Here is a 9,951-nt window from a genome sequence, read left to right on the forward strand (position 1 = left end):
CAGGTATTCCCATTATTTCAACTTAGGGAGCCAAGAATGAGATTGATCCCTGGAGGGAAACTCTCAGGCAAGTCTCTACTGGCTGCGTTGCCCCTACCTGCCACCTGTCAGAGCCCGGGAGAGTGGGGGCCCGGAGGGTCAGTTTCAGTCTGGTTTGGGCTGCTCCTGAGTGTGGCCTCCGTCCTCTTTGAGAGATGCAAGTCTGGAGCTCTTCCGGGAAAGAGCACGGGAGTGTTTATAGGGATTGTCGATGCCTCTGGCAACGGGCAGAGCATCCTGAATAACGTGGGAGGGAAAGGCACCGGCTCACTGCCCTGCCACGGGAGGGATGTCGTCTCTGTTGGGAATGTAGAAGGTGGCTTGTTAGAGGACTCTGCCTCCAGTTGCTCACCTATCGAAATAATAGTTTCATCGAGTGGCTTAGAGGCAGCGCACCATTCACCACGGTCAGGCCTGTGATGACTTCAAGGAAGTAGGAGTCAGCCTGAGGAACAGCCAGTTTACTAACAGCTCAAAAATGCACAAATGGCAGGTTAAAGAAACTCCATGTTGATCCATTATCCTTTCCAGATGTATCACGTAACCTTCACACAAAAACTGCATTTTGTTTCTTTTCTTGTTTAGGGGGGAAGCAGGGAGCTTGGACTGGTTCATCTTTGTCATTATCATCCAGCACTGAACACCAGCTGTGCTCAGGGCTTACTCCTAGCTCTGTGCTCAGGAATTATTCCTGGCAGGGCTGTGGAGACTATATGCAGTGCCAGGGAGCAAATCCAGGTTGGCCGCACATAAAACAAGAGCCTTACCCACTGGACTATCTCTCTGGCCCTTTCTTTCTTTCTTTCTTTCTTTCTTTCTTTCTTTCTTTCTTTCTTTCTTTCTTTCTTTCTTTCTTTCTTTCTTTCTTTCCTTTTTTCTTTCTTTCTTTCACTTTCTTTCTTTCCTTCCTTCCTTTCTTTCTTTCTTCCTTCCTTTCTTTCTTCCTTTCTTTTATTTCTTTCTTTCTTTCCTTCTTCCTTCCTTCTCTTTCTTTCTCCCTTCTTTCTTTTCTACTTTCTTTCCTTCCTTTCTTCCTTCCTTCTCTTTCTTTCTCCCTTCTTTCTTTTCTACTTTCTTTCCTTCCTTTCTTCCTTCCTTCTTTCTTTCTCCCTTTTTTCTCTCTTTCTTTTCTACTTTCTTTTCTTTTTTCCTTTCTTCCTTCTTTCTTTCTCCCTTCTTTCTCTCTTTCTATCTTACTTTCTTTTCTTTCTCTCTTTTCCTTCCTTTCTTTCTATCTATCTTTCTTTCTTTCTTTCTTTCTATCTTTTTTTCTTTCTTCCTTTCTTTTTTTGTTTTTGGGGCCCTCCATTACTCCTGGCAGCTACTCAAGTAGTGCCAGGAATTGAACTGGAGTTGGCTGCATGCAAAGTGAGTGCAATAACCCCTGTCCTATTGCTTCAGTGTCAAAGACTCTGCACTCATTCACCTTGCCAATATGGACGGGTTCCTTGCTACTTTCAGACAGTGCTGGGTGCAGTGTCTCTACCGTTACCAAGCTGAATCTGGGCATAGGAGAATAAAGGCTGCCAAAAGCAGAGGATGACGGGGTCGGAGAGATAGTGCAGTGGGCAGGGAGCGCTTCTTGCATGTGGTTCCATCTCTGACAGCCCATATGTTCTCCAAGCCCCACCAGGAAAGAGGACCACTGGGTGCAGCCCGAAACAAAGGAGAGAATGTTTATATGCATGAAGTCCAGAGGAAGAGACTTATACTCTAAGAGCTGACTGAGCGTAATCAAGGCAAGGAACCAGGGAGTAGAAGAAAGCTACTTTTTCTTTTTTTTGTTTTTTTGTTTTTTGTTTTTTTTAGCACAGCGGTAGGGCATTTGCTTTGGACGAGGCTAACCCAGGTTTGATTCCTCCGCCCCTCTCAAAGAGCCCGACAAGCTACAGAGAATATCTCACCCACACACAGCAGAGCCTGGCAAGCTACCCATGGCGTAACCCGATATGCCAAACACAGTAACAACAAATCTCACAATGGAGACGTTACTAGTGCCCGCTTGAGCAAATGGATGAGCAATGGGATGACAGTGACAGTGACAGTGACGTTGTTTGTTTGTTTTTTTTCAGTTGGGGAATAGCACGCAGGAAGAGCCAAAGGCAAGAAAGAACTGGAAATTGGAAGAATGTAAAGCAGCTTCTAAGACTGGAAGATTTTTTGTGAAGGCGGCAATTAAGAATGGCTGAGAGGGACAGGGAGAGAGGTAGAGGTCAGATCAGTCTTCTTGGCCAGGCTCCAGGGTTTGCACTTCCTTCCACAGACAATTCAGAGGCCTGGAAGTGTTAGAGCGGAGGTCATGGTGAGATGCGATTTTTGTCTGACAAAGACCCCTGGCGCAGGCAGAGGACCGATGAGGGTAGACGGTAGGGATGCGAGGGAACCCGGGACCAAACTGAAAGCTGCACAGAGGCCCGCGGCTGTGTGGAGTCTAAGCTCAGTCCTTGTAACAGGTCCCTGGAGAGGCAAAACTATCCCAAAAGGGAGGTAAATTGGTGCTGGGGAATAACCAAGGAACAACAGAGGTAAATAAAAATTAATGATGGAAAATAATTGATCTGGGCTGATTTTGTCTGTTTGTTTTGGGACACACCCGCATTGCTCAGAGTTTTCTCCTGACTGTACATGCAGGGATCATTTCTGATGGGCCCAGGGGTGCTGTGTGCTAAGCTAATGCCTTTCCCATCCTCCAGCCCTGGAGCTGATTTTTTTAAAAAAACAAAATATTTTATTTATATTCTACCTCTATCTTGTATAGTTCAAAGATTAAAAGAATATTGATTTTGGGGGCTGGAGCGATAGCACAGCGGGTAGGGCGTTTACGTTGCACGCGGCCGACCCGGGTTCAAATCCCAGCATCCCATATGGTTCCCTGAGCACCGCCAGGAGTAATTCCTGAGTGTAGAACCAGGAGTAACCCCTGTGCATCGCCGGGTGTGACCCAAAAAGCAAAAAAAAAAAAAGAAGAATATTGATTTTAACATATTTATTATTAATTTTAAGGAAAAATAGATGGTGGGGGCTTTAAGTATCATACCCAGAGCGTCATATAATGGAACCATGAGCTCTGCCATGGATCTGTATTTCCATACCAAAGGAAAATTTAGCGTTCAAATTTTTAACCAAACTTGGTCTGAACTTCCTATGTGGTCCAAAAAACCAGCACATTCCTATCCCAGCTCCCCTCTCCTATTTTTTTTTGTTTTTGGGGTCACATCTGGCAATGCTCAGGGGTTACTCCTAGCTCTGCACTCGAGAATTAGTTCTGGTGGTACTCAGGGGACCATATGGGATGCTGGGGATCTAACCCGGGTCAATCGCGTGCAAGGCAAATGCCCTACCCCCTAAACTATGTCTCTAGCCCTGCCACTTTCCTTTGAGAGTTATCTGAATCCTGTTAGTTTTCCACTCTAACCATCTGACCATTCTTATTTGCTTCATCTGAAAGATGTTTGTCAAAGTTCCTGGTTCTTCTACCGGGCCACACTGCTTAGATTCGATAAGGTCTGGCATCTCTCTGTGGTTGCACTTGGAACTGCATTACCTCACAGTTGCCTTGGGGACTGTAATCAGAAGATCTAATGGAAAGTGTGATGCTAGGAATCAGCTACTAGGAACTATGGGGATGCCCCACCAAACTACTTCTCCCTCCTTGCTCTGAGATGGGGAAAAAGACAGTGTAAATGTGATGTACAAATAACCAAAGTTATAAGAATGTTCCTTACACAGAGACCACCATGCCTTTGAAATCACACCTATTCTGAATTTGGAAAAAATACAATTGATTTTTGTCGAAAGAGTTATTATACCCTAGGTGTTAATCACTGCAAAAGACAAGAAAAGGGGCCCAAGAGATAATACAGTGGATACAGCGCTTGCCTTGCATGCAGCTGACCAGGTTCGATCTCAGCATCCCCGATGGTCCCCCAAGCACCACCAGGAGTAATTCCTGAGTACAGAGCCAGGAGTAATCCCTAAGCTACGCCAGGTGTGACTCCAAAACAAAACAACAAGAATGAGATGATGAGTAGGGCAGGTCCTTTTCCCTTAAATTCATAGTCAGTGGATATAAAAATTAGGACTTTGTGGTTGCAAGTAAGAGAAGTGCAGATAAGATAATTCAAGAAGGAGAGGGAGGAATTTCTTAAGAGGTAATAGTGCTATTACTACAGGATCCTGGAGAGGGGGTGGCAGCGGGCACAGGGCGGGTTGTCGGGGGAGCATGGAGATAGGTGTCCAGAACACCCTGGAAGTTTTAACTGGAGAGATAGTACAGGGGCTCAGATGCTTACTTTGCATGCAATTGCTGTCGGTTCTACCTGAAGCACTGCATGGTCCCTGAGCATCACCGGGTCTGACCCAAGTTCCTCCTCTCCTACAAACCAGAAATAAGGAGCTGGGAAGAGTGGGTGCTGGAGCTGGAAAGGGATGGCTTCGAATGTCAGACAATTTGCTGCGGGTGTGAATCCTGGCCCATGTGTCTTAGGAACCAGCTGAGCTGGTGATCTGAGTGTACCTCTTTGTTGCATTCTCAGTCTGGCAATCTCGTGATAAGGTCGCAGGGTTCTACATCACTCCTCTGTTATTAGGGTTGGGCCAATGGTCGTCGCGTTAAATAAAAATGTAGCACTATCATTCCATAAGCAGAAAAGTCCATAGATGATCTTTTTAAACAATCAGTTAGGGAAAGGACACCCAAACCCTGTAACAGTTGGTTAGGATTTAATGAAGAACTGTAGTGGCCAGAGAGATAGCACAGCGAGTAGGGCACTTGCCTTGCACACAACTACTGGGGTTCAATCCCCTACATCCCGTATGGTCTCCTGAGCACTGCCAGGAGTGAGGTGTGAGGTTTGAGCCCTGGTGCCATCACATGCACTAAGTGACATGCTGACAATGCTGCCTCAGGCATCCCCGAGCCCACGGCAGAGCGCACAGTCTATGAGCCATGGCAGCCAGGGGACAACAAGCACTGCGACCAAAAGACATGCAAGAAGCAACTGTGAGCAGAAGCAACAAAACCAACCCCCAGGGGCACGGCGGGGAGGGCATTTTGCCTTGCACATGGCCGACCCAGGTTCAATTCCCAGCAGCCCATATGGTCCCCTGAGCACGGCCAGGAGTAATTCCTGAGTGCATGAGCCAGGAGTAACTCCGGTGCATCGCTGGGTGTGACCCAAAAAAGCCAAAAAAAAAAAAAAAAGGCTCTGTGAGGTAAAAGCAACCCCCAAAGGCTCTGTGTACTCAATCCCTGGCGAACTCATGTGGGAAGACACTGACCCTCCCCGAGCACTACCACCAGAATGCCACAAGCAGGAAGAGAGGGGGACCCCCTGCCCCCCGGCCAGCACATGTGTTTGCGAGCACAGCACCACAAGGTAAAGTGTGAAGCCCAGAGAGCATCACCACCAAGCCCTCGCGGCTGTTGGCCTCCCTCACGTTCTCCTCTTGCTCAGTGTGACGGGCCTGCCCTGGCCACTGCCACAGCTCGGACATCCCCACACCAGCCCGCTGGGGAGCATTGCCTCCACATACTTCCAACCCTGCGGTACTAAACTGCGTGCGCTGGCTAACGCTCCCGACAGAGAGGGTGATGTCTTGTTTTTAGAAGAACCAAATGTGTGACTCTATATAAATTCACGACCAGGTTTAAATAAGAGCCTCGTCCTTCGAGTATTCAAACTGTGTTACCTTGCTGAGCTGACGGTGCTTTAAATAGCCTCCCCCACGCCAGGCTCATGCCAGGAAGAACCAAAAGGGGATGCACTTCAATTAAACAAATATTTTTGAAGTCTTTGCCATGTGTCAGGCATTCTGCCAAGCAGGGGCTGGGAGGGAGGAGATAATACATGAGCGTGGAGAAGTCTCTGCCTGTGAAACTGATGGCCTGGAAAGGAAAGATGTGCATGTATGTGGTGTGTGCGTGTGTCTTTGTGTGTGTGTCTGTGTATCTGTGTGTGTGTTACAGTGTGAAAAGTGTCTGAGGGAGAGATAAGTGTGCAGTGTCTGTAAAAAATTACCAAGGCAAGAGAGAGAGAGAGAGAGAGAAGGAGGGAGGGGAAGAGAGAGAGAGAGAGAGAGAGAGAGGTTTTCTTTTTTTCCAAAATAAAACCAAGATATTTTCATTTCCCTGTTCATTCTGACTGAACCGTATCTGATTGCCTTGACTGGTTCCCCTCAGTATGGAGACAGCAATGCTCACACACTGTTCCTAGGCTCCCCTGTATCATCAATTCTTCGCAGCTCCTGACCACAGGCCACTGGGCAGAAGTACAAGCAGCCGTCCATCCCCTGCCTTAGGCTGGTGTGGCAGGACCCGAGCATCCTAAGAGCCCCGAGGAGCATAGCCCAACTGGGGGTCTCCGGTCCCAGTGGGTCCCTCGGATATTCCAAGGCAGCACAGGTGAAAACACCATAAAGAGACTCGTGGATCAGATGGTAGGAGGGCGGGGGTGGGGGAGGGGGCGCACAGGAAGGAAAGAAAGTCAGAAAGGGGCCACAGTCCCCAAAGGGCTGAGAAACACTGGCCTTGAGCAATGAGTCACCCACGGGAATGGGAGTCTGGGAGGCTTCCCTAAGTGACAGTTGTATGGCACCAGAAATAGATGTCTGCTATTAAATAAAGCAGCCTGCTCGCTAAAATACACGTTTGCTCAGATAGCCTCCCCATCTTAATAGACCGGTGACTCTCAAGCTTCTGCCACCATCACCCCTTTCGGACCCTGCTACCCTCCTGGGGTCGGCCCACATCCTACCAGTTACCCCCACCCCAGTCTTCTGCCATGACCCCCCTCCCCCATTTTTGCAGTTTTTACTGGAATATTCTGCAAACCCATGGGTGTTGGGGGGAGGGGTGTGGACTATGGTCCCCTGTTGAAAAACTCTGTATGAGGCTACCTCATCATATTAAACAAAGACTGTTCTGAATGCTTTTGAAGAAGCATGAGGGGAGGTTTGGCCCACACCTGGCAGTGCTCAGGGGCTATTTCTGGCTCTGCTCAGGAGTGATCCCTGGCTGGGGGTCCCAACCAGGGTCAGCGGGGTGTAAGGAAGTCCCGTGCCTTACCTCTTGTACTATCTCTCTGCCCCAAACTTCCTGAATCTTCTAATTAGAATTTGCTCATCTGCCTTAAGTATTTGTGAACACCTACTCTGTGTGAAGCCTGCGGCCTTCTAGTGGAGACGACTGCCGTGATGCCGTCCTCCACGTGGGGCTGGAGCGACAGTGCCGTGGGTAGGGCACTTGCCTTGCATGTGGCTGACCCAGGTTCGACCCCCAGCAGCACATATGGTCTCCTGAGCAGTGCTAGGAGTGATCCCTGAGTGGGGCGGGAGCGATAGCGCGGCGGGGAGGGTGTTTGCCTTGCACGCGGCCGACCCGGGTTCGATTCCCAGCATCCCATATGGTCCCCTGAGCACCGCCAGGGGTAATTCCTGAGTGCAGAGCCAGGAGTCACCCCTGAGCATCACCGGGTGTGACCCCAAAAAGCAAAAAAAAAAAAAAATGATCCCTGAGCACAGCCAGACCTGACTCAAGAACAAAAAAAACAAAAACAAAAAAGCACAGTCTTCACAGCCATGAGGAGCTGTTGTTTTAGCAGAGAGACAGGTGACAGAGATGGTTTTCAGGGAGAAAGGCAACAAAGATCTTACTTCTTGCTTCTACCCATTGTCACTCCTGGTCCTTCCATTTCTCCTGACAACTCCAACTCTCCCCTCCCCCTTTCTCTTTTCTCCTTCTTTCTCTCCTCTCTCTCCTCTCCTTTCTCTCTTCTGTCTCCCCACCCACCCCCTCTCCTGGGCTGGAGCGATAGCACCGTGGGCAGGACGCACTTGCCTTGTACGCGGCTGATATGTTCAAGCCCCAGCACATATATGGATCTCTGGACCACTGCCAACAGTATGTCTCTGTCCCCCCCCCTTATTATTTTTGTTTGTTTGTTTGTTTGTTTTTGGGGGGTGATGCTCAGAGGTTACTCCTGGCTCTGCACTCAGGAATCACTGCTGGCGGTGTTTGGGGGACCATAAGGGATGCCGGGCACAGAACCCAGGTCGACTGTGTGCAAGGCCAAAGCCCAGCCTGCTGTACTGTCACTCTGGCCCCATGTCCCTGCCCTTCCCACTTGCCGTGCTTCTCCTTTCTCCAAACATGCCTAGTAAAAAGCAACTCCCGGACTCCCGGTCTCAGGCCGTTCTCTGGCTGGAGAAAGGCCCTATTCCTTACTGGGACCCTTGGCCAGCATCCTCAGGGAACCCTGGGTGCCGCTGCCTGGCAGTTCTACCCCAGGTCCGAACCCAGGTCCCCTCCACACTCCTTGTGACTGACCAATCGATCAACCCATCAGGTTCCAATTCCCCACCTATCCCCTGAAGCTTCTGACCCCCACCCATCTGCAGGGCTTGGGTCTTTCCCAGGCTCCCGCCTCACCCACATGCTGGTCCAGGCTTCCTTCTAGCTCCGTGCCTGGGGGGCTGCTCCCAGCAGTACTCTGGGGGGCCATGCGGTCCCCGGGATCCACCTCGGGTCTCCTATGTGCATTCTGGTCCATTATCTTTCGGACCCTCCCTTTGTCCGGATGGGGCTTCCTCCTCCTTCCTCTCATGGTTATTGACCCCCGAATAAATGTTATTCTAAATTCTTCCCTATCTGCTTACAGAGGGGGCCGCGTTAGGTCAGCTCCAGCTGGTCTCCTTCCACCCATGATCCCTCCCCCTCTTTCGTGATCAACTTCCCCCTGCTCCACTCACTCATTCCCATTACCGCATGAGCACATGAGAAAATCTTCCCGCTTAAAAATCCAAACTTCCTCTGAGCTCCAGCTCCATTCCTGGAAAGCCTCTGAGCCCATTAGATGGCTTTGCTGGTCCCTCTCAATGCCCCCCATCCGGGTCCCTTTCATACTCACCGCACCAGGGAAGCAGCTCTGAGCAGAGCCCCAGACATCAGACGGCTGCTTTATCCGAGTCAACTCCCAGTTCCCATCTCGCCGGACCTTTCCACTGATTCTCACCCAGAGATCACAGCTCCGTCTTTCTGCACTTGGCAGCTGCTTGATTCTCCTCCCACCCCATGAGCTAGACTTGCCTTTCCTCAGCTACGCTGTGGCTCCTCTTTGCTCTTCTGCTCCTCTAAACAAGGTACAGCTCCGGGGACCAATTCTGACCCTCTCCCCATCTCTACTTATACTCACTCCGTTAATGATCTCATCCAGTCTCAGGGCTTTAAATACCAGGGACATGTTGACAACTGCTAAATTTATACCTCGAGCCTGAGCTTCTTCCTCGGCATGCCAGATTCTCATATCCAACTGCCTACTCTGAATCGCCATTTAGAGGCTAATGGAACTCTCAAAACGAACAGGCCTAAAGCAAACACACAGAACCCCTAACTTCACCACCTCTGCTTCCTCGTCCCCCCAAGAAAAAAAAAGACTAGCTAGGCCCCCCACACCCCCATTGGTAAATAGCTCCCCGTTTTCACATGAAAGTGAAAATTCAGGGTCAGAGAAATAGCCAGTGCTAAGGCACTTGCCTAGCATGCAGCCAAGACTGTGACCCTGGTTCAAATCCTGGCATAACCTTTGGTCCCTCAAGCACTGACTCCTGAGCACAGTCAGAAATAGCCCCTCAGTACTGATGGGAGCAGCCCCCAAACACTCCCTAAATAATTTTTAAAAATTCAAAGTCAAATTATTTATTTATTTATTTATTTTAATTTTATTGAATCACCGTGAGATAGTTACAAGCTAAATAATTTTAAAAATTCAAAGTCTTTTCCCACCCTTTTTCTCGAACTTGTTTTTTTTCATTCTTGGGGATGGAGTGGAAGGGTGCTTGCTTTGCAAGTGGCCCACCCGGGTTGATCCCCGATACCACACTGATACCACACATATCCCTGATACCACACATTTC

The 9,951-nt window shown here is 49.3% G+C and overlaps 1 protein-coding gene across 1 annotated transcript in view; it reads right to left on the minus strand.

Moving 5' to 3' along the window:
* The window catches only part of RNF144B (ring finger protein 144B), a 195,427-nt gene extending 186,413 nt beyond the window's left edge, over positions 1 to 9,014 (minus strand). Inside the window, exon 1 of the mRNA XM_055126853.1 lies at positions 8,946 to 9,014. The gene's annotated coding sequence lies outside the window, so the exon portion shown is untranslated. The remainder of the gene's footprint in view (positions 1 to 8,945) is intronic.
* Between the last annotated feature and the right edge of the window lie 937 nt (positions 9,015 to 9,951).

Source organism: Sorex araneus, chromosome 2, assembly GCF_027595985.1.
Source record: "Sorex araneus isolate mSorAra2 chromosome 2, mSorAra2.pri, whole genome shotgun sequence".
In the NCBI taxonomy this organism is placed as follows: Eukaryota; Metazoa; Chordata; class Mammalia; order Eulipotyphla; family Soricidae; genus Sorex; species Sorex araneus.